Here is a 23,927-nt window from a genome sequence, read left to right as displayed (position 1 = left end):
TGATGAGGGTGGGGATGTGGCAGCACCTCAAGGAGTCCGTGAGGCACAGGAGGCCCGTGAAATTCGTCAGAATATCATAGATTCATGCTTCTAGCACTCACGCCTGGTGGCTGATACATGGACACGGGACTTGTGGCACTGTGTGTGTCTGGAACATGCACAATGTGGACTGTACGCCTATAAAGGCCTCGTACACAAAGATCAATGTCCACACATCTCATTGGATGATCATGAAATTTTTATAGCATATGTGAAATTATATTACACACCCCATCGACCCGCCACCCAAGAAAGCCCAACACCCCCCCTCCACCGTCCTACCTCCCCCCCGAACACCAGTGTCCAAAGATGCTCATTGTCAGTGGGCAGACGCTATTGCAAGCCCCCTCTCCGGGTATCAGGGGCACCCCTGCCTGTGGAGCGCAGGTTCCTCCCAGATCTACGTTGGGGGCTGCCCTGGACGGAACTTGCAACGGATGATGTCTCTGCCTGCTCACGTCCATGCATGTCCCTAAGGGTTTGTGAGAGCTCAGTGAGCACACGGCGCACAGCGGCAAGTTCAACACATACGTCTTTGGACGTCGCATGCAGTTCCCCCCTCAGGCTCTCGGTGCTTCTCTCCATTTGTACCCTTAGTGTCTCTGTACTTCTCTCCATTTGTACCCTTAGTGTCTCTGTACTTCGCTCCATTTGTGCCCTGAGTGTCTCAGTAGATGTTTCTATGGCTGCCTTAGAACCCCCACATTCATCAGCATGCTCCTTGAGGAGCGTGGCCAGTTGCTGCTGTTGCACGATCACCTGGTCGAGGGACTGTTGCCTCTGCTGGGCCATGCCCATTTGCGGTGGTGTCACAGAGGGGCTGATCCCCTCATGTTGCCTTGCCACAGGGCTTGTGGGGGATGGCCAGTCGTCGTCTTGTGGGTGCCCCTGCGTGGTATCCTCATGGTGTACGGGATGAAACAAACAGGGGGATTGAGACAGGTCATGGATGGGTCCTACATCGACAGCACCGTTTTCTGTGTCGGAGCATGCTGCCATTAATGCAGTGTCACCTATGGTGCTGCTGCCACCAGAAGCAGTGCCTTCTGTGGCATCCATTGGGGGGACCTGTGGTGCTGCTGTTGTGGGCATGCTGGCTGCTGGGGTGCCTGTTGAAGTCCCCTCCTGTGTGCTGCCACTTGATTTGTGCTGCTGCCGTGTCTTGATCCGTGCAGCTGAGGTGGAGGGTCTTTGGCCGTTGGTCTTGGCCCTCTTTGCAGGTGTGCTGGTAGGGGTGTCCTGAAGCTCGTCGTTTGAATCGGACCCTGTGGTGGAGTAAAGGAGGGCGAGCGTTATTTATGGGTGTGTGGAAATTGGAATGGCAATGTATCACATGCATTGGGGTGGTACCTGAGGGTGATTTGGGTCAGGGCCTTGGAGGTGGTTTCATTTTTGTGTGGATTGAGGATGCAGTTGTTTTGCAGCCTGAAGTTAGGGTGTGCATGCTGCACGTGTAGAGGGTGTTTTTAGGATTTTTAATTTTTTATGTATTTAATGTGACTTTTAAAGTGCGCTATCAGGCCAATGTATGTGGACGTTCTCCTGGACATGCGTTTCTGTTGCACTATGTGGACACATGGTACTTCACATGATTGGACATTGTGGATTTAGCATTGTTTTATTTGGCCCACCTACCTGATTCTTCGGATGTCTGCACTCCTTTCTCCATCCCTCAGACTCCCTCTATACTCTCCATTCCAATGGTGGAGGCACAGATTTCTTCCCAGGGGGTCAACTTGATGGGTGATTCCGATCCTCCCCCGGTAGCTGTGGCAATGTTACGGTTGGCTGATAGTATGCTCCGTACGCGTATCCGCAAGTCGTCCCATCGCTTTCTGCATTGCTGTGGGTTGCGGGGTGCGGTCCCCACCGCACTTACCCGCTGTGCCACCAGGGCCCATATGGCCTTCTTGTTCGCAAGTGCCGTCCTGGTCATTTGCGTCGAGAAGACGACGGCAGCATTCTCCTGGAGGGTCTCTGTGAGCACGGTGAGTTCCTCATGGGAGAAGTGGACCTGCCGCTTGCGGTCGCACGCTTTTTTAGCAACCTTTCCCATTTTGATTGTTTTAACTAGGGTGGCTAACGGGTTGGGATGTGTCTCAGGGTCGGATTTTTAATGGTTGTGTTGGGATTCTGATTTTATAGGTGTACGGCGTGCTGTTTCCCGTTCCGGCCCCATGTTTTTGCTTCCGTTTCCGTATATTTACGGTCACCGTATTTAGCGATTACCGCTCATTACGGTGACCGCTATGATGGGTGGCGGAATTGCACCTAGGGCGCCGTACGACGGCGGTGAGGGGCGTTTTGGGGACATTTCCGCCATCGCGGACTTTGCAGTTCCGCCATGGCGTAATGCTCGTGCCCGATGGGTCAGAATTAGCCGCACTTTATTCCATCGTGCAATGGCGGAAACGCTATTTACGCTATGGCGGTCAGGTCAGTTACTTTCCGCCAGGGTCGTAATGAGGGCCTCTGTGTTTTATCAATGAAGGCTGGCAGGTCATTATTCCACTGGGCCTTTTTGTTCTGTTGTCTTGGGGCCTTTGATTACACCCCACATTATCAACCTGCCACCATAATGGGGGAACACACTGCTATGTAATTTTAAAACCGCTTGTTCACGTTTCAAGTATTTACGTTTTTATTGCAAAAAAGCCCAATGTGCACATTAGAATAACTGAGTTCTATAAAGGCCAGCTGCAAATGTTTTGGAGTGCATCTTATTGAGGTAGTCATTCATATTTTCTGCAGAATCTATCACTTTCGTTGCAGATTTGGCAACCAAAATTGAGTTTACATTTTTTAGTGAACAAACCACCATGGCACTTTCTAAAAGGGAAGCCTCCATTGCAACTAACATTCTGCGGGCATTAGGAGGAAGTTATTGAAATGGTATTACTGAATGACTATTTTAGTTTTACCAAAAACATAAGAAAGGATTGTTCTGTTTTAGAGTGCAGTGTTAACCCATCAGATGGTTTTCCGTGGGACTTGATGCCTAATGAACTAATGTTGCTGAGGAAGAATACATCATGAAATATGTGAAGATATGAGAACTAAAAGTCTATGAGTGTACAGCTCGCTATTCATGTTCTCATTGATCTACTCACACACTTGTAGTAGTTAGGAAGTTAGGAAGGTGTTCACATGTGCCTTACTGAGACGAGAAACCAAAACCCTCAGCTGAGAGATGTGTTCATCCTTGATCTGACAGAGAAGAAAATAAGGGCTCTACAGAGCTTTGCCAGTGTTGCATTCAAAATCTTCCAGCCATCACTCACCAGTGTTGCATTAGTGTTATGTGCTGGGGTACACTCACAATTACCGCAGGAGTCTGGAGGTCCCAGTGGGTGACGCGGGAAGTCTGGAAGCTCTACCCTCGATGGTGCCGCTATCCCAGAGTCCATTCACATGCTTTGGTGCACCTCCCCGATCACCAAGGATACCTGTGGCTGGGCGCCTCCATCTTGCACCAACAGCATATGCGCGCTAGTGTAGTGTCCCTTGTGTACATGGGATCCTCCGGGCATTGCCTGACAACCAATGGCCATATGGCCTCCAGAGCTATAAAAGCCTCATTGAGATACGGCTCTGTGTGTCTCCATGTCTCTGTTGTGTTTTTTCTCCTGTTTCTTCCTCTTATCTTTGCTTGATTACATGCCTCTTGTGCTACTTGATCTGTTTCGGTCATGTTCCTGCCTTACTTTGCTTCCTTACCTTTTCTGTAGGTTCTTTAGTCTCTTCCCATTACTTTTACATGTATCGGGCTCATCGCCCTTTGCTGCCCTTGCACCATAACTCCCAGGGCACACCTTGCATGGTGCTGGGGCACTCGTATGGAATCCCCTCAATGTTGCCATTTACTGTTGGGCAACCTGTGCTGTCTTCCTGACTATCAACAGCCCCCATACTTACGTGGCAACCTAGTGCAGCATCTACCTTGCTCAAACCGGGTATCGGGTACCAGACGCCAGCGCTCCGTTGTGCTTGACAGATTGAGACACCTACCCATCGAGTATCTTCTTGAAATGGAGGCCATCCAGGAGTAAAGAGATGAACTGAGGGCTCTCTGTACTGAAGTTGTCACTCTGTAGCAAGAAACTCAGACCTTGAGGGATGCATTGGTGCAACTGCTGCAGCCGCCATCGCCGAAGAGATCCTAGCACAATCTGGCACAATGGAGTATGACAGAGACCCACCCTCTGTGACGGAAATCTGCAACCACTGCAGAATACAATTAATGTTTAGACCAATACATTTTTTCAGTGACAAGGCTAAGATTGGCTTTATGTGAGGTAAAATATAGCCCCTGAATGTCAGAAATAAAGAGGCCAGGCCAGCTTTGAACAGGGAAGCTGGCTGGTGCTATCCATTGGAAAATGCAGGCGAGTACAAAACACTTCTTTTTCTGACCTAAGGCCTAGTGACATGGAAAGAAATGGGCCTGGTTAAATTCTACTAAAATGGACATGTTCGCAAGTGGAGAAAGACACTTTTCACAAATTAAGTGACATTTTATTAGAAAGGCCTACTTGGAGTATTAGAGGGGACATCAGTCTCCCATGGTAAATAATGGCCTATGCGTGAACAATACCAAAGGGATACTCATGCCGTTTCAACTGTTAGGGTAAAGAAAAAAAATACACCTGGACATATTTAAAAACTGCAGCAGTATACATGGAATGAAAAGAAATAGTTGTGCATTTGGAAGCTCAAAAGGAGGAAAAATGCATTTTCAATTCAGAAATAAAGTCAGATGGCAGACTGCTTTTATCCAGTAATAAGAGACTTGATTTCAGCACATAAAAAAGACATGTGTATGGGAAAACCCTATTTTGTTTATCATAAATGGACACTGATTCCCTGTGCTAACTATGGCTTATTTTGTATGCAGGAGATTGTTTCACTGACTTCTGTCCTAATATTGTATAAAGAAAAAATATTATTGTGAACAACAAGCCCTGGTGCAGCATTGAAAGTTACAGGTACACGGTGGGTAAATGTAATATGCTAGGATTTCATAATGGTAAACTGGAACTTGTTGTTCTTTCTGAGTTGAAATGCCACACTAAACTGTGAGCTGAGTAGTGTACCTGGATCTTGGCCACACAGCCCTTTTGGTAGATGCATACAAGGTATGCAGGGCTGGTTTCAAGTAAATTCTTAAATATCCAGAGAAAGAGATCAGAATTGTGGTTAGTTGATGATAACACAACCAACAGAAACAACATTTACTGTCAGGTTCCCCATTAATGGTGCATTAGCTCTGAACAAAGACCCTTTGAAAATCTGAACTCAAGACCTTTGGGGTTGTGCCCACCAAGGAAACAGGTCTGGCTGTCAATTTAAATGCTAAGATATACAAAGAAGTAGATTGAAATAATGGGAGTTGCGGATAATATGTCCTGCAGAAGTGACCTTAAGGTCAGACCTTCCCATAACCTTTGCATTAAACTCTGAGCAAGGACCCTTTGAAGCCAAGGAGGAAAAGGTTACGATCAACATGGATAAACCAGCTGGCTGATCACATGTTTGAAGAGAAATGGAAACTGCTTGGGTCTGATCTGAATGTGAAGCTGGGAGCCATGTTATGCCCTGCCATTGATGAAACATTGAACACGATTATTCTAAATAAAAAGAGCATGGTGTGTCCTATTGAGCTCACCAACGTTCAATTTAAAGGGGATGAAAAGCCAGTTGGGATCATGTAAAAACAGCATTTTTGTGATGTATGTAATTTAAATTCGGATCAAAATTATGATTCTGCCATTTTCATGCATCTGAGAAATGGGAAAGTTGTCAAAGTGATAGATCATGACAGTAAGGTTTCAATTGGAAATGGTCCCATTGTTAGCTATTTCGGTGCAGCAGCAAACCACGAAAAACGATAGCTCTGCCCAGGAAGGGCTTGCCGAAATAAAATTAGTATTGTCCAACTTGCCATAAAATATAGAACTCAAAAATATATATATTCATGTGGTCAGCTGAAAGATCAAGAGAGTTGCCACATTATGAGATTTTTCAGAACGCAAAATGTAAAACTCACTGTCATTTTGAAATGATGTATCTTTTCTCCTCCCTCAGCCTACATCATACATATCTCCCAACTTCTGGTCGTATCAGCAGCCAGTGGGCGTCTTAGTGGGAGGTAAAGGGAGAGTGCTAACCAATCCTTACCGTGGGAATAATGACCATGTTGGAGTGTCATCAGCGCTATAAGAGGGCGTGCTTGCATCAGAACAGGGTTTTTTCACTTGATTCCGGGAGATAGCCTGCTGCTGGACTATAGCAAGGAACAACTAGCAGAGAGGCAAGGAGAGCTACCAAGACCATCAGGGTAAACTTTGCCTGGAAACCTAGGAGCCCTATCTGAGAGAGGCCTATCTCGTGGGACCTTGCTGTGGGAGAGGCCTTGTGTGAGCTGCCTACCAAAAGACGGTCCAAAAAATCTGGCTGTCCTCCTGAGCAAAGAGTAGAGAGCTCCCATGTGGGGGAATCTCATTCAAATTATTTCCCCTCTCTTTTGAAGTTGAATTGTGTTGGGAACTGCCTTTAAGTAAATCAATTAACTCCAATACAGAAAATCACGGGATGCGTGTTGTTAGAATTTGAAACAAACAAAACTCATGCCCAGTGTGTTAGAAGCGGTATAGCCCATAAAGACTTGGTTGACTGTTTTCTGAAATCCTTGACTTCTATACAAAAGAGGGGGTGGCGAGGGGTCCAGAATCCCCAAAGAAGTAATCCACAAAACACTGCCTATCCAGTCCGTGTGGAGGGTGCAAAATGAAATGTCCCCTTTGTTCCCATTTTTCTCTGACCCATATTACAAAGTCCTACCTTTCATTTTTATGTGTGTTAAAAAAGATTTCCCTTTGAGTTCCTTTTCCCAACTGTGCATTTCAAATGAAAGCCTAAAAACCAAATTTCCCATTGACCCCCTTGCCTCCAAAACCGGAATCCCAAAGCACTGCCTGTCCTTTGAACGTGTATTACAAAACTATTTTTCTATTGTATTGTGAATGTTTTCTATTGGTTAAATTGAAATTAAATTGTTTGTAAGTTGTGGCTGCATGTTTCAAAATTGTACCTGTGTTGTTTTAATAACAGAGTTATTGTTGTGATATTGGGTGTTGCCACAACATTGGTGGCTGATATAGGCTGCTAGGTTTCTTTGTCAGACCTTAAATAAATAAATAAATATTCTTACTATACACCGGCCTGCTTTCTAATCCATTGATGACACAGGGTATTTGTTGGGGTGGGTGCACGATGGGTAGGAGGCCGCAACAAAAAGTGAATCTGAAATAAAAAGCGTTTTATTGTGTGCCACCTTGCTTGGGGTGGGGAGGAAGGAACTCACAGAGTTGAGTGTGACGGCCTAATAAACTGCAATTTTTATATTAAAGAGGCTTACTGGGAATGCGCAGGCCTGGGCTGCACCATATGTGGCGATGGGTAATCCAATTCTTGGCAATTTCGCAGAGTTCTAAAAGGCATTTTTGGAAGTTATTCAGTCACCAAACCTGGCAACAGCCACCCAGAACCATTTTCTGGATATTAAACAAGGGTCACAGGACATCATCTTATACGTATGCTGATTCTGACAACTAGCTGCTGAGGCATATTGGCCAGAAAACACACAAAAAACCTTATTTAAATGTGGCCTGAGCGAAGAATACAAGGACAAGCTGGTTCACGTAACAATGCCGGAGACATTGCAAGCACTAGTTGATGTTGTCATATAGATAGATGAGAGGCGGTCTGAAAGGCAACGTCATGATGGCGCCCGGACATCATTCCATCCCCCAATGTTCGTGCCTGGAACTCCACCAACTAGTACCTCTGATGGAAAGGCCATGCAACTGGGTGCTATCCAAGATCCTTTGAAGCAGAACGGACCTGTCGCAGAACCAACAGGCTCTGTCTTTGTTGTGGCAATAGTGGCCCTTTCATAAGCAGAGGCCCAGTTCAGCCCTCTAAGCCGGGGGGAAACTAACAGGCTTGTTGTCTGACAGGAGGGGAACCATCAAGCCCTAAGGAAACACCTGTGAGCCTTTTTCTGGCTACCCAACAACCTATGACCCTGCGTCCATTATTCATATTACAGGTTAAGATAACTTGCGGCCATTAAGACTGAGTCACAACCGCACTGGTGGATTCATGGGCCTCTGGAAATTATTGCAACGAGGCATTTGGAAAATGCAACAAGCTTCCAGTGAGGGCCAAGACACAAAAGACTCTCATTGAAGAAATCAATGGTACCCCTCTGGTCTCAGGTTCTATCACCATGGAGACCGAAACATAGCAATTAAGCATCAATCAACATGAGGAACTGATAGCGTTGATGTTCTCCGTTCTATCCTTTTGTTCTGGGACTACCCTGGCTAGTACACCACAACCCTTATATAAACTGGGCCACACAGAACATGATATTCAGATCTGATTTGTGTACTAGAACCTGTCTTTGGGCTCCACAGCAATTTAATTCACTCTTGATTCTACGACTTCTGCAGCTCGTCTCAATTGCTGTCTCAGTGTTCCTGTGGAATATGCATCATTCTACAAGGTCTTTTCCAATCATGAGGACATAACACTCCCACCTAACTGACCCTTTGATTGCGAAATACAACTACAACCAGATCAGCATATTGCCCATGGTCAGAAATATTCACTTACTACCCAGGAAAAGGAGGAACTTCTCAATATCTCTAGGATTGTCCTGATAAAGGGTATATTGCACCCTCTCGTTCTTCCCCTAGAGCACCCCGGTTCTATGTTCCTAAAAAAGAAGGAACTTTACTTCCCTGTGTGGACTATCGACTGTTGAATGACTTTACCATCAAGTATCTTTATACCTTACTGTTGATAAGGGATATTCTGGAGTCTCTTGGGCACACCACCATATTTAGCAAAATCGAGTTGCAAGGTGCCTACCATCTGTTTTAAATTAAACAAGGATGAGTGTAAAACCTCCTTTAAACCCCTGTTAGGCTATTCTGAATACTGGATGATGCACTTCGGGCTTTGTAATGCTCCCACGGTTTTCCAGCACTTAATGGATTCCATATTCTCTGACTTGCTGGATATCACCACCTGGGTACATCTGGATGACATCTGGGTATTTTCTGTATCCCTGGAAGAACACTGTGCCCATATATCAGAAGTACTAAGTAGATTCCTTGAACACCATCTCTATGCTAAAGAAGAAAATGTGCGTTTCCCCAGTTTAGTATTGAGTTTCTTGGTTATATAATCAGTGAGAACAGTATTCATATGAATCCCAAGACAATACAAGCAATTAAGGAAAGGCCTAGTCCTAGTGATGTAAAGTCTGCTGTGCGATTCCAAGGGTTCATCAATATTTACCGCTGTTTGATTCTGGATCTCACTCAATGAACTGCTGACAGCACACGTCTGCTCAAGAACAATTGAGTTTTTTCTGGGACGAAAAGCCTGAGAATGCCTTCCAAAGCCTAACGAACAAATTCATAAAGGCACCCATTATGCAGCACCCAGACAACAGATCCTCCTTTGTTGTCTAAACCAACGCTTCTGCCATTGGGTCTGTTTTACTGCAATGGAATGAAGCAACGGGCATTGAACATCCAGTGGCATACTTTTCTCGACAACTGACACCCAGAAAAAAGAACTGCGCCATAATCGAGAAGGAAATGTTGGCCATTAAGGAAAGCTTTGTTGGATGGAGACATCATCTCTTTGGAGGTAGACATCCCATTACAGTACGGACTGACCATAGAAATGTACAATACTTTCGTACTTTGACTTGCACCAATAGTCGTCAGGCCCGGTGGATGCACTTTTTTGTGGAATTTGAATGTAATATTACTTGCATACCTGTCACCCAGAATCTTAAGGCTGATGCTTTGTCACAAACTAAGGAGAGCTCTTTTGTGACTGATGATATTCAGATCCTGCCTGATAAACATTTCCTGTCAGTGGTGCGCTTTTTTTGGATCTTGTACGCAAGGAACAATAGATGGACCCCACTAGTCTTGGTTTATTGTCATCATCCGATTTCCAGCGCAAAGATGGATTGGTGTTCTACTGGGATAAACGTCTTGTACCTACCACGAAACTGCAGACTGACATACTCAGGGATTCCATGGTTCCCCGTTACTGGGCATTGCGGTCAAAAGGCTATGCTGGATCTAATAGGCTGACAGTTTTGGTGGCCTGGGTTAAAAGAGCATGTTAAGGGATATGTGTCTGCTTGTCCTATCTGCGCCATGATTAAGGTGCTACACAGGACGCCTATGGGTCTTTTACATTCACTGGAAATCCCTCCCTATCCATGCAATACGATAGCAATGGATTACATTGTGGATATTCTCCCCTCAAAGGGTTACACATGCTTATTGGTTGTCGTCGATTGCTTTAGTAAATTGGTGCATTTTGTTCCCTTTGTGTCCGTGCCGAGGGCTTCTGAAGCTGCCTCTGCCTTTTTACATGATATCTATCGCCTGCATGGGCTCCTGGAGAAGATAATCTCCGACAGAGGACAGTAATTTGTCTCACGCTTTTGGACAGCCTTGATCCAAAAAGCCCTTAGTTCGGGTTATCACCCTCAGATGAACGGGCAAACGGAGAGGACCAATCAAACATTGGAGGCCTATTTGCACTATTACACCAATGCGCTGGAATCTGATTGGGAAGATTATTTGGACATCACCAACGCCACTTATAACAACACCAAACATTCAGCTATTCAATGCAGCCCTTTCCACTGCACCTATGGGCAACATCCTAAACTCCTCCCAATTTCCTGTGATTGCCCATACACCAGTACCTACTGCCGACAACTTGGTCAACCGCCGAACAGGATCCATGAAACCACTTCTTCAATGCAGAAACAGTCCAAAGAATCACAGGAGACTGTTGCTAATCGAAAGAGGACCCCAGCTCCTGTTTTTTTCATTAGGGACAAAGTACGACTTAGCACACAGAACTCACCATTGCACAATTGTCCTCAGAAGCTTGCTCCCTGTTCCGTGGGGCTATTTTTCATCATCAAACAGACATTGCCATTGGCCTATCATTTCAGCTTCTGTCTTCTCGGCACATCCATCCTGAGTTCCATGTGCTGCTTTTGAAACCCTGAACTACTAAAGACACTCGCCTTTCTGATCTGCGACCTGCACCTGTACTTGTTGACGGCGAGCCTGATTATGAAGTGGAGGTCATATGCAATGTCTGGTACCTTCGAGGACATTTTAATATCTCATCCATTGGAAAGGTTATTCCTCGTGTGATCGTACCTGGGAGCAGGCTACGCATATACATGCTCCTCGCCTGCTCCATCGATTGGTACCCATGGAAGCCTGGTTCACCATTATTTTTTGGAGGTGGGCATAGTGTTATGCTCCAGGGTATGCTCACACTTACAGCGGGAGTCCGGCGGTCCCAGTGGGCGGTGAGGGGAGCCTAGAGGCTCTACCCTCGATGGGGCAGCTTTCACAGGGTCCATTTGCGTGTTTTGGTGCACCTCCATGGCCACCAAGGATACCTCCGGCAGGGCACCGTCATCTTGCACCAAGAGCACATGCACGCTAGTGTAGTGCCCCAGGCTTGGCACCTACGCACATTGGAGCGTCCAGACATTACCTGGCAACCAACGGCCATACAGCCCCCTGAGTTATAAAATCCTCATTGAAACGCATCTCTGTGTGTTTCAATGTCTCTGTTGTGTTTCACTCCTGTTTCTTCCCCTTTTCTTTGTCTCCAGTCTGGCGTTCTACCTTATCTCTGCTAGTCCATACTACCCTGCTTTTCTTTGCTTGATAACCTGCCTCCTGTGCTACTTGATCTGTTTCGCTCCTGTTCTTGCCTTACTTTGCTTGACTACCTTGGAGCCATTACCGTTTCTGTGGCTTCTTTAGTCTCTATTCTCAACAGCCCCCATACCTACGTGACAACCTGGCGCAGCATCTACCTCACTCAAACTGGATATCAGGTACGAGAAGACATCGCTCCATCATGCTTGACAATTAGTCCCCTGAGTGAGACCGATATGGCCAAATGTGGATTCCCAGCTTGCCATGCCTAGAAATCCAAGCTATGCTTCACTGCGGAGGCTCAATGAGGGTGAAATATGTCCTGAGGCTGCTTATGGTTCTCTGAAGAAGGATATGACCTTACAGTTCGACCTGGATGGAACCTTTTGGGGTGTGACCAAGCCTGATTTGCATATGAACGTTCACAATCTGTGATAGCCTCGTGGGTTGGAAAATGATAGTTTGGGGGGTTCTCCAGAGCTTTGCCAGTGTCTGGCTTTTGACTACTTCAAAATCTTGCAGTCATCCCTCTTAAGTGTTAAATCGCTCTACTTTGCCCCGCAAACCCAGGAGCAGCAGGGGTTCAAATTTGCAGAGGAGCACCAAGGCTCAGAACTACAAGACAACGGCATAAGTTTAAACCCAGACGCTCCACCAAAAAAACACATGCTATAGAAGGAGGTCATGGGTTCACCTCTGGATTTCAGATTCAGGAGCCAAGAGTTACAGCATAAGGGGATTTATTTCACCTTGTGCTCTGCACAGCCAAATGTTCAGAGAAGGGTAGCAAGGGTTCACCTAAGCTCGGCAGCGACCCAAGGTTCCAGAGCCACCTCATGAGGTGAGAGATTTAGCTGTGCCCTGCAGAGGAAAGGGCACTTCAGGTAGACAGCCACTGCATGGACACACCTGGAAGACCGCTGTCAACACCCTTCAGGAAGAGAAGAAGCCTGCACCATATTCTGGAGTTCGTGATTGCTCTGCAGATCAAGAGTCTCGCAACAGGAGGCAAGGTCTGCACTTAATCTGTTGCCTGGATGTCTAGGCACTAAAACGACAGTAGTGTGGCTTCAGTGCAGTATTCCCATTCAACTATTGTCTGACTGCTACTAATTTTAATTTAAAGAGAGAGAGAAAATGTACATAATCATCAGATAGTCTTTCAGACACCAATATATAACCGGTTTACAATAAAGAGCAGCAGCAAAACACCATTACCCAAATATGTTGGCATAGTATAGACGCAGTTGGGTATTATCTATTAGGTAAAGGTTTTGCAGGGTGCTGTCTGCCATTTTCTGCACCTCTAGGTGGATGCTAGGGATGGTCTTCCAACCCATACAATGTCAAAGTAGGGGGCAGATCTTTGCCGAATATACTTTAGCGATTTCTTGACGTGGGCAATGGCTAGTTCATCTGGTGTATAAGCGTCTTCTGGGTTGGTGAGGCAATGATGCTCAGCTGACTCCTAGAGTCAGTTTCAGGATGGTGGAAATCCATTCCTTCACTCACATGGAGATTTTGGGGCACTGGAGGATAGCTCAGGGGCAACACGCTCGCATTGGAAGCAAGACGACGCGGAGCAACACAGGTTCGATTCTCGGCTCCGCGCTTAGAAACCTCTGGGTATTAAGAGCGTTATAAATAACATATCATTTCATACCATATCACTGTGAAATAGACAACATGGCCTTATTTGGGGGACTCCAAAAGCTACCTGCATATCATCTCACAGGCAGAGAGGGGGCAATGCCGGAACCGGGCTGCCTCCTCTGTTGCATTACTTTTCTGTAGGAAGCTGGACAGGCTTTAAGCCCGGGACTGGTGATCAACCTCGTAATTCATTCTCATAGGACTGTTGCCAGATTTGGTGGTATATAGCGGTTTGCTGAGCGATGGGGAAGCCCCGAAGAAGGGAGTAAAAGCTGTTTCCTATGTATGCAGTGAAAATACATGCATATCCCAGTAATGTGTCCTCTCTCTTTACACAGGCCACTCAGCAGATAATATTTCAATAAAAGGTAGCAGGCGCTCCTCTAAAGAAAGAGCATGGCATGATAACCTGTTCTGAGATGAGAGTTTGCAGCACACGCTTTTTGCTCACTGTACCTTTCACAGATGGGAAATATCCATTTGCATATCAGTCTTTGTGCCGCCCACATGGGCAGTCCAGCACCGAAATGCTATGGCAATTCCTCTCTGAACAAGAGTACCAACAGCAACCCCATACACGTGTTTCAGCCTCGTTGGTCCTCATCAGTGAGGTGAAGCTGTGCCTCTCTGAGCACAGTGAGCAGGAAGTCCCCGTCTGGTTGCCCCCAGGTAACTTAGGGTGGCCAACCCCAAGTTCCTTCCAAAAATACAAAAAAGGTAGCAGGCGCCCCTCTCTCGAAAGAACACGCCATGAGAACCTGTTCAGTGGTTATTAACCACTTTGAGAGTCCGCAGCCATCTGCTTTTTGTTCACTGTACCTTTCACAGATGGGAAATATCCATTTGCATATCAGTCTTTGTCCCGCCCACATGGGCAGTCCAGCACCGAAATGCTATGGCAATTCCTCTCTGAACAAGAGTCTCACCAGCAACCCCATACACGTGTTTCAGCCTTGGTGGGCCTCATCAGTGAGGTGGAGCTGTGCCTCTCTGAGCACAGTGAGCAGATAATGCCCTCCACCTGTTCTTTCCCATGTTCCTTACCCTTCTTACGTCCTCTCTATTTCTCATTCCTTGTTTTCTTACTGTCTTTGAATATAATAGTGGCATGGTAGCAACACCATAGCTAAGGTTACACCAGGCATTCCCATAGTAAAGGGTGAACATTGTCTCTGGTGTAACATTTTACCTTGTGCGCGGACATCCACGAACTTGACACAAACTTGTTTCCCGAGCACGTAAGCCAGATTTGGTGACATTCCAACAGTAAAAAGTCCTTGAAAAACACGGATTTTTCATTTTTTAGAGAATGTGTAGAATGGTGTTTTCCACAAAGCCCTAAAGAACAGGCTTTCGGGGCTCGTATCACAAAGTTGTGTACAGGCACGTATCACAAAGTGCACAGGCCCGTATTACAAAGTTGTGCGTCTGGGCTGCTGCGCGCTCCACAAATGGGAATAAATAAATAAATAAATACCTGGATTTTCATAATTATAGGCACGCACTCTACCTTGGAACTGGTGCATTGTGCAAACATTTTATTTAAATAGGATAATTTATTCGGCATATGCACTTTAAAAAACAAATCGGAATATATCTCTAGTTCAAACATGTGCAGTGCGTCTGGAACACAAATGGACATTCTGTCATGGCCCACTAGCCGGGCAGATCCAAGAGGGAATGCAGAGACGCATGCAAACACAGCGAATCCACATGTTTCACATGTGAACAACACTCGGATAAAAAAAAAGGCATTGGCATTCTGTCTCCACCCACTGCTAGCCAAGCAGAGCAAAGGGAGGTGAGAAAAGAGAAACAAATGCAAATAGAATGTCTAATTCGGCATAAGGCGCTCCGGACACAATCACCCCAGTGCACACAATCAGAGCACACCCAGAAAGCCAACACGCACCGACGCCAGTTTCTCCTGGCTCTGCAAGTGCCAACAGAAAAACACAACCTCCATCCTATCCCTCTTCCCTCACTAACCGACCGAGCCACTTTCTTACAGAGCCGCGTGAGCGCCAGGAGACGGTGCAAAAGGTAGCGGTGTACGGTATAAATCAACATAACATAACAAGGAGTGGGCACAATGTCATTCAGAGTGCAGGTTGTGAGTGCTGAGAGGGATTGTGAGGCTGGGCCATAGCTACAGGGAGACGGGGGTAGCGGGAGGGTTGGCCTGCCAGCCGGACTGTTGCTTGGTCCCCATAAATAAACAAGCCCTCCAGCGCCCTTCATGCATGCCATGCTTCTTTCGTTTGTTTGTGGCGTTTATATTTTGTTGTCAGCAGCAATAATAAGACTGTGTGGTGCTCGGGCACCCACTCAATATAAACAGCCCCTTGCTGCCTGCTATGTAGCATAACACCTGTGACCTTTGGAAGTCTGCCCATCTGCGTAGCAGCTATTCTACTATAACGCTGCCAGTAGCCTGCTTTTTGAAGAGCTCTGCCTTGTGCTCACTGAATCAGTGCAACTGGCTCTCCACCCTTCTCTTGCTTTTAACCCTTGCATGCATCTGGCCAGGTGGCAATTGGAAGGAGTCAAACTTGACAAATTACAAAAAAGGTAGCAGGCGCCCCTTTCTCGAAAGAACATAGCATGATGACTTGTTCAGATGTTAATAACCACTTTGAGAGTTCGCAACCATCTGCTTTTTGCTCACTGTACCTTTCACGGATGGGAAATAGCCATTTGCATATCAGTCTTTGTCCCGCTCACATGGGCAGTCCAGATCCGAAATGCTATGGCAATTCCTTTCTGAACAAGAGTACCAACAGCAACCCCATACACATGTTTCAGCCTTGTTGGGCCTCATCAGTGTGGTGAAGTTGTGCCTCTCTGAGCACAGTGAGCAGGGAGTCCACGTCTGGTTGCCCCCAGGTAACTTAGGGTGACCAACCCCAAGTCAGGGATGTCATTTCACCAAAATGCCAGGGGTAGCGGAAGTGACATCACACGACCCTTGACCCCTGATGACATCACAGGACGTGATGTCATTTGACCCCGCCACAAACTGATATCGGGGGAAGCGATGGCACACAATCTTTCACCCGTTTACAAAACAGGAAGTGGCATCATATAGCACTGTACACTTCGAAAAATATGGTTACGATATCACTATAATGTGATGTACATTTCATACAAGAATGGATCGCCATATGTATCGTTAAGATCAGTGTGTATAGGCCCATATTACCAAATTACTGTGAATGCAAGCAGAGGTCCATGACCAAATGATAATAGCACTTACGCTTAAGCGCTTTATATAGAAAAAATAAACACCCAATATCACCCAACCTGTGTTGGTACTCATTTATCAACCTCAGAAGGATGAAAGGCTGAGTTGAGGCATTTAAGAACAGACTAAATCAGTGACTCACCCCCTGAAGTGTGCCTGAAATAAACCTTTAATGAGTCTAGCAATTATTGTATAGAATTCCAGAAAGACACATTATTTGGTATTCCTATTCTTTCTTATTTAGGGTCAGTGCTGAAAGTGTTACACTTGTGTCACTCCTTTTCTTGTTTTCTTTTTCTTCTTTTTTAAAGGGGCTTTAACAAGAAAGCCAGCCACTCCAGAAGTGAAGAGCCACATGGTGCTGGCCACAGCCGTGGAGCTTGCATTACAAAAAAAAAATATATATTATTTTTTATTTTATAGAGGTTGGAAGGGAGAGCACAGAGGTTGCAAGGGAGACCTCAGAGGTCCCAGCTGTGACCTCTGGTGACCCCTAAATGACGTCCCTGCCCCAAGTTTCTTCCAAAAATACAAAAAAGGTAGCAGGCGCCCCTCTCTCGAAAGGCACGGCATGATATCCTGTTCAGTTGTTATTAACCACTTTGAGAGTTCGCAGCCATCTGCTTTTTGCTCACTGTACCTTTCACAGATGGAAAAAGACTTTTGCATATCAGCCCAAATGGGCAGTCCAACACCGAAATGCTATGGCAATTCCTTTCTGAACAAGAGTACCAAAAGCAACCCCATACACGTGTTTCAGCCTTGGTGGGCCTCATCAGTGAGGTGAAGCTGTGCCTCTCTCAGCACAGTGAGCAGGGAGTCCACGTCTGATTGGCCCCAGGTAACTTAGGGTGACCAACTCCAAGTTCCTTCCAAAAATGCGAACTCTCAAAGTGGTTAATAACCACTGAACAGGTTATCATGTCGTGTTCTTTCGAGAGAGGGGCGCCTGCTACCTTTTTTGTATTTTTGGAAGAAACTTGGGGTCGGTAACCCTAAGTTACCTGGGGGCAACCAGACGTGGACTCCCTGCTCACTGTACACAGAGAGGCACAGCTTCACCTCACTGACGAGGTCCAACAAGGCTAAAACACTTGTATGGGGTTGCTGTTGGTACTATTGTTCAGAAAGGAATTGCCATAGCATTTCGGTGCTGGACTGCCCATGTGGGCGGGACAAAGACTGATATGCAAATGGATATTTCCCATCTATGAAAGGTACAGTGAGCAAAAAGCAGATGACTGCGGACTCTCACAGTGGTTAATAACCACTGAACAGGTTATCTTTCGAGAGAGAGGCGTCTGCTACCTTTTTTGTAAACTTGACAAATTAGGCTTTGGTGATAAATCAGCATAGTTATTGTAGGCCACCCACGGCCTCTGAGTGCGATAGCCCCGGTCCCCGCACAGAAGACATTGAGACACGGGTAGCTGGTCCGGGCTTCACGCATACACTGGTGTGTGCACGCAGTGATGCCCCATTTATTGACGAGGTGGAGTTAGGTCACTCCGTCTCTGTCACTCTTAAAGGGGCACAACCATACTCCTCCTTTTTCATAACAACAAACCGAACGGAGTGCACCCAGATAAATCGCCTCCTCCATTAAACACATATGTTATAACAAGTGAACTGTTAGACACTGCACCTTCTTTATGCCTCCAGCACATAATCCTTCAAACAGGAGGGCCTGCTTCTTAGCTCTCGCTGAGGGTACCTCCTGGATCCCCCCATCTTGATCTTTCATCCTCTGCCGGCCCTGGACCGACAGGCTCTTGAGGGATCCATTCATCCTCGGCTCCCCCAGCTTCTTTGTTTCCAGTCATCAGGGTTGGTGCGGATTGACCACTCTCTCCTACTTTTTTAAAGAAGCTTCAGTTCCTGGTTACTGTCACATTGCTATCGGACGCAGTGACCATGGACCCCTTCAGCCCCACCACATCCATGGGCTGGGACTCATAGGTCAACGAAAGATTTCCCTCAGGATGTTGATTCCTCACCAACACCTCGTCTCCAGGTGGCAGATGATGAGGCTGCAAACCCCCAATGGATGATCTCACTTTCGTTCCTTTATCTGCTCTCTTCCACCACTCTTTCATCATCAATCTCATTGGGTTGCCTCATCCCTAGGTCTGGTAACAACCCACAAGGGCATCTCCTGAACAGTGCCTCTGCAGGGGCAACTCCGGTTAAGCAATGAGGAGTCGCTCTGTATGCCCTCAAGAACCGGCATAGCGCCCTTTTCAGGCATTGGCCCTAGCCATGGGCAATGCAAAACACCTGGTTCAGAGTTTGCAGAAACTGTTCTGCCTCTCCAATTGCCTTTGGCCACACCGGAGAAATCTTCCTGTGGTATATTCCGCACTCCAACATGAAGTGTGCAAAACGGTCTCCCTGGAACGGTGGTCCATTATCCGAACAGAGCTCCTTCGGGGAAACCATGTGCGACAAATACCTTCTCCATTATTGGCACTATGTGCGCGAATGACGTGAACTCCACAAATTCCACTTCCGGATATCGTGTCCACTGATCAATGAATACTAGAAAATGTGTGTCCCATCCTGTGGACAACAAATCCATGTGTACCATCTCCCAGGGACAACAACTTCTTGGGACAGACTCGATCCGCGGTTCTCGTTGCCAGCCAGTGGAAGGATGTTCCAACTACTGCAACTGGATTACAAGATCTTCCTATGAGTGTTGCTTTACAAAAGTGCAAAAGACCCACAAGCTTCAATGAGGAAGAGGACACCACTAGTTGACAGGCTTTCACTTTTGTAGTCCCTCCACCTCATTTTGGTCCTTTTCTACCTAGCCAAGGAGGTGGCAGGGCTAAGGCTCACCCCAAGCAGTCATATTCAGATTTTGAGCCTCTAATATAGTGACTGATGGACTGTTGACTGACTGTATCTGGAGCAGTCTCATCGGGGAGGCGCGCGGGCGCATGTTAATCTATGAAAGATACCAAATGCTGCAGAAATACAGTTACAGGTAAGTAATTAAGACTTCTCAAGCATTGGATTTTTCATAGATTCACATGCTTGAATAGAATACAGAGCAGTGGACGCATGCCACATACTTCCATGAAGCACACGATAGTTCCATACAGAAATGGCGTTATAAATGCCATATCATATCATATCATCTTATATCAACCCAATAGGGCGTCCAACAGAAACCTTTATGCATGTTTCAACATGAAGGAAAGGAGGGAAAAACTGTTCCTACCTCAAGAAAACAGGTGTTGTAGGTGTTCTGCTTAATCTATGCTTGGTTCAAAATGGCACGGGCGCGCAATGCATTCTGGGAGCGCTCGGAGCCATATTGGATATTTACTTCACTCCGCAGTGAAAGGCTGCACACATTTTGCTGAAGTGTTAGATTCACAGTGCTGAAACAAACATGCTTTTTCAAACTTGGTATGCAGTCAAGGCCATTCCTGCTGGGAAAAGCTAAAGTTGTTATGGCTTGCTACTGTTCTCCGTGGAGCATGTTTTTAGAGCAAGCAGGCCCTGCGTTCCTTGGGGGGAACTCTCGATTGACCCAGCTGGCAACCGACAGCTGTTCCTCAACTGCGCAGGTACAATTCCAGAAGGTTCGAGTATGAACTCCCCATTTGTGGAGTTCCTATATATGCGGAAACCCGGAGGGGTCAGGTGAGACTTCAGCCAGAGAAGGACGCTCCGTCTGGCCTTCCTGTGAGCTGTAGCACTCTCTTCCTGGCTGCCCCTGGAGTCTTCCAGCTGCTTCTGGACGAGATGAGGACCAGAATTACGCTCACAGTGATGTATTTCTTTTGACTTCTTTAACTTCTTCTGTGACCTATGTCCATGTTAGTTTTATGAGTTATTTCTATGTACTTGTAATCTTTGAATAAATAGCCGTAAAGAGCTGATTATCTTCTAAAGAGTGCGTGGCTGTGAGTTATTGTGTCTGTCTGTTTATGGGTTGAAGTATTTGCTCTATAATTGCATTCGTGATTTATGGTTGTTCCGTGCACTTTTCAGAGGAGAGCAATACATAATGGCACTGTGAGCAGGGTTATTTGTGATGAAGTGTTCCAAATATTCCAGCATCTGTTTGAACATAGATAGTTTTACAAAGGTAGCGGGCGCCCCTCTCTCGCAAGAACAGACATGATAACCTGTTCAGTGGTTATTAACCACTTGAGAGTTCGCAGCCACTGCTTTTACTCACTGTGCCTTTCACAGATGGGAAATATCCATTTGCATATCAGTCTTTGTCCTGCCCATCATCCCCTTGTTGGGGATCATCAGTGAGGTGAAGTTGTGGTCTCCCTCTCACTGTGCTTAGAGAGGCATCAGCTTCACCTCACTGATGATCCCCAACAAGGGTGAAACACGTGTATGGGGTTGCTGGTGGTACTCTCGTTCAGATTGGAATTGCCATTGTATTTCGGTGCTGGACTGCCCCTAGGCAGGACAAAGACTGATATGCAAATGTATATTTCCCATCTGTGAAAGGCACAGTGAGTAAAAGCAGTGGCTGCGAACTCTCAAGTGGTTAATAACCACTGAACAGGTTATCATGTCTGTTCTTGCGAGAGAGGGGCGCCCGCTACCTTTGTAAAACTATTTGTTAAGGAACCTGGGATTGGTAACCCTAGGTCTCCTGGGGGCAACCAGACGTGGTCTCCCTCTCACTGTGCTTAGAGAGGCATCAGCTTCACCTCACTGATGATCCCCAACAAGGGTGAAACACGTGTATGGGGTTGCTGGTGGTACTCTCGTTCAGATTGGAATTGCCATTGTATTTCGGTGCTGGACTGCCCCAGGGCAGGACAAAGACTGATATGCAAATGGATATTTCCCATCTGTGAAAGGCACAGTGAGTAAAAGCAGTGGCTGCGAACTCTCAAGTGGTTAATAACCACTGAACAGGTTATCATGTCTGTTCTTGCGAGAGAGGGGCGCCCGCTACCTTTGTAAAACTATTTGTTAAGGAACCTGGGATTGGTAACCCTAGGTCTCCTGGGGGCAACCAGACGTGGTCTCCCTCTCACTGTGCTTAGAGAGGCATCAGCTTCACCTCACTGATGATCCCCAACAAGGGTGAAACACGTGTATGGGGTTGCTGGTGGTACTCTCGTTCAGATTGGAATTGCCATTGTATTTCGGTGCTGGACTGCCCCTGGGCAGGACAAAGACTGATATGCAAATGGATATTTCCCATCTGTGAAAGGCACAGTGAGTAAAACAGTGGCTGCGAACTCTCAAGTGGTTAATAACCACTGAACAGGTTATCATGTCTGTTCTTGCGAGAGAGGGGCGCCCGCTACCTTTGTAAAACTATTTGTTAAGGAACCTGGGATTGGTAACCCTAGGTCTCCTGGGGGCAACCAGACGTGGTCTCCCTCTCACTGTGCTTAGAGAGGCATCAGCTTCACCTCACTGATGATCCCCAACAAGGGTGAAACACGTGTATGGGGTTGCTGGTGGTACTCTCGTTCAGATTGGAATTGCCATTGTATTTCGGTGCTGGACTGCCCCTGGGCAGGACAAAGACTGATATGCAAATGGTTATTTCCCATCTGTGAAAGGCACAGTGAGTAAAAGCAGTGGCTGCGAACTCTCAAGTGGTTAATAACCACTGAACAGGTTATCATGTCTGTTCTTGCGCGAGAGGGGCGCCCGCTACCTTTGTAAAACTAATTGAACGTAGATAGGCTTCGGTTATCTTGCAAGAGAAAGTAATTTGGCAGTAAGTGTTGAACTGTGTTAAGCTGTTTTTTTTTCTCTTTCCCTGCTGGTGTGTGCGTGCTTGTGGGAGTGATTGCAGTGAGAAAAAAAAGAAAAAAAATAGATATAAAGAGGTTTTGTACCATTCTGCAGTCATGAATAGTTTGTTCAGGAAAAAGAGTGTTTCCGCTGGTGGTGAATGTTCTGATGTTATCATTCCAGGCTGGACTAAGAGTCCATATGATAAATTGGCTCAGGCATGGGCCTGTGGTGCCGGGCTAAGTGAGACCTGGGATCAAGGATTGGGGGATGCCGATCCGGCAGATGTAATTGCATGCTTGCAACAAGCTTCAGTAGAACGTGGTAAAGAATGTGTGGCATTAGGCAGGCGAGGTTGGGTTCTTTTGCATGCTTATAGGAAAATACATCAGAGGCAAATGGATATGAAAAATGAGGTTTTGAGATTAGAGAGAGAGCTAGCTGCAGAACGGCAGACTGCGTTAATGCAGCAGATTTAAATGAAACTGTTTAAAGATAAGGCCGACACATATCAGGCGGTGGCCGAGAGGGCAGCAGTCAGAGTAGCTCGTTATAAGTAAAGGAAAAGACGGGGAAGTGTCAAAAAAAGAAAGGTGGCAACTGTAATCGCTACCGCTGGCGCAGACTGGCATCCGGACAAGTGGGATGGTGATATTTTTGATTCCACCAGTCTAGAAAGTAGTTCTGCAGAAGAGTCTGACCCCAAACCAGAGGTAAAACAGAAAACAGTGGCGGTGAAGACTGTTAGAAGGCGGCGAGCCGGACCACACCTGCAGAATCCTGGTGGTGGTATGGTGGATTTAACCACGCTGGAAGATCACACACAACAGGAGGTTGGGGAAATGATTACCCATTTGAGGCAAAAATCAGGTGAAGCATTATTGACATGGATGGTGAGATTGCTAGATGGGGGTGCTGCAGGGTTGTTGGTAGATTCTACCGATTCACCGCATTTTTTAACCCTGTCAATTGACACCAATGTACAGGAGGTCTTAAGAGCAGGACCCCCCCCTGATGCAAATGGTCAAGATATGCAGGTGTCTTTGTTGCACCTGATAGCTCAAGCATGTAACAGTAAATACCCCATTACCACAGATTGGCCTAGTGAAGAAACGAAGTGGTATACATTGAGAGAAGCAATTCAAAAAGTCAGAGAGCATGCTATGAAAGAGGCTATTCACATAGATGCTCCTGATCAAATGGGAGCCGTGCCGCTCTCAGTTTCAACTCGCAACATGGTGATTAGAACTGCGCCACCCGCATACAAAAGTATCATTATGACTTTGCTCGTAGGTATGACGGGCAAGGCTAGTGATGAAGTAGCAGATGCCATTAGGCAACTTGCAGATTTGGGAGAGTGGGACAAGAGTGATAACAAGCCACGGGAGAGAGAGGGGCGTAGTGAGAGAAGAACTGAAGGCAGGAGGCAAGATAGCAGAGACTCCCGAGTGTCCCGAAAA

The 23,927-nt window shown here is 46.4% G+C and overlaps 1 long non-coding RNA gene across 1 annotated transcript in view; it reads right to left on the bottom strand.

The window, feature by feature from the left end:
• The window catches only part of LOC138527029 (uncharacterized), a 157,823-nt gene that overhangs the window by 33,851 nt on the left and 100,045 nt on the right, over window positions 1–23,927 (bottom strand). The gene's annotated exons all lie outside the window — the stretch shown is intronic.

Source organism: Ambystoma mexicanum, chromosome 14 (genome assembly GCF_040938575.1).
Source record: "Ambystoma mexicanum isolate Mex_15411 chromosome 14, UKY_AmexF1_1, whole genome shotgun sequence".
In the NCBI taxonomy this organism is placed as follows: Eukaryota; Metazoa; Chordata; class Amphibia; order Caudata; family Ambystomatidae; genus Ambystoma; species Ambystoma mexicanum.
The sequence above is the reverse complement of the archived record's forward strand: the minus strand, read 5'-3'. Positions and strand labels throughout refer to the sequence as shown.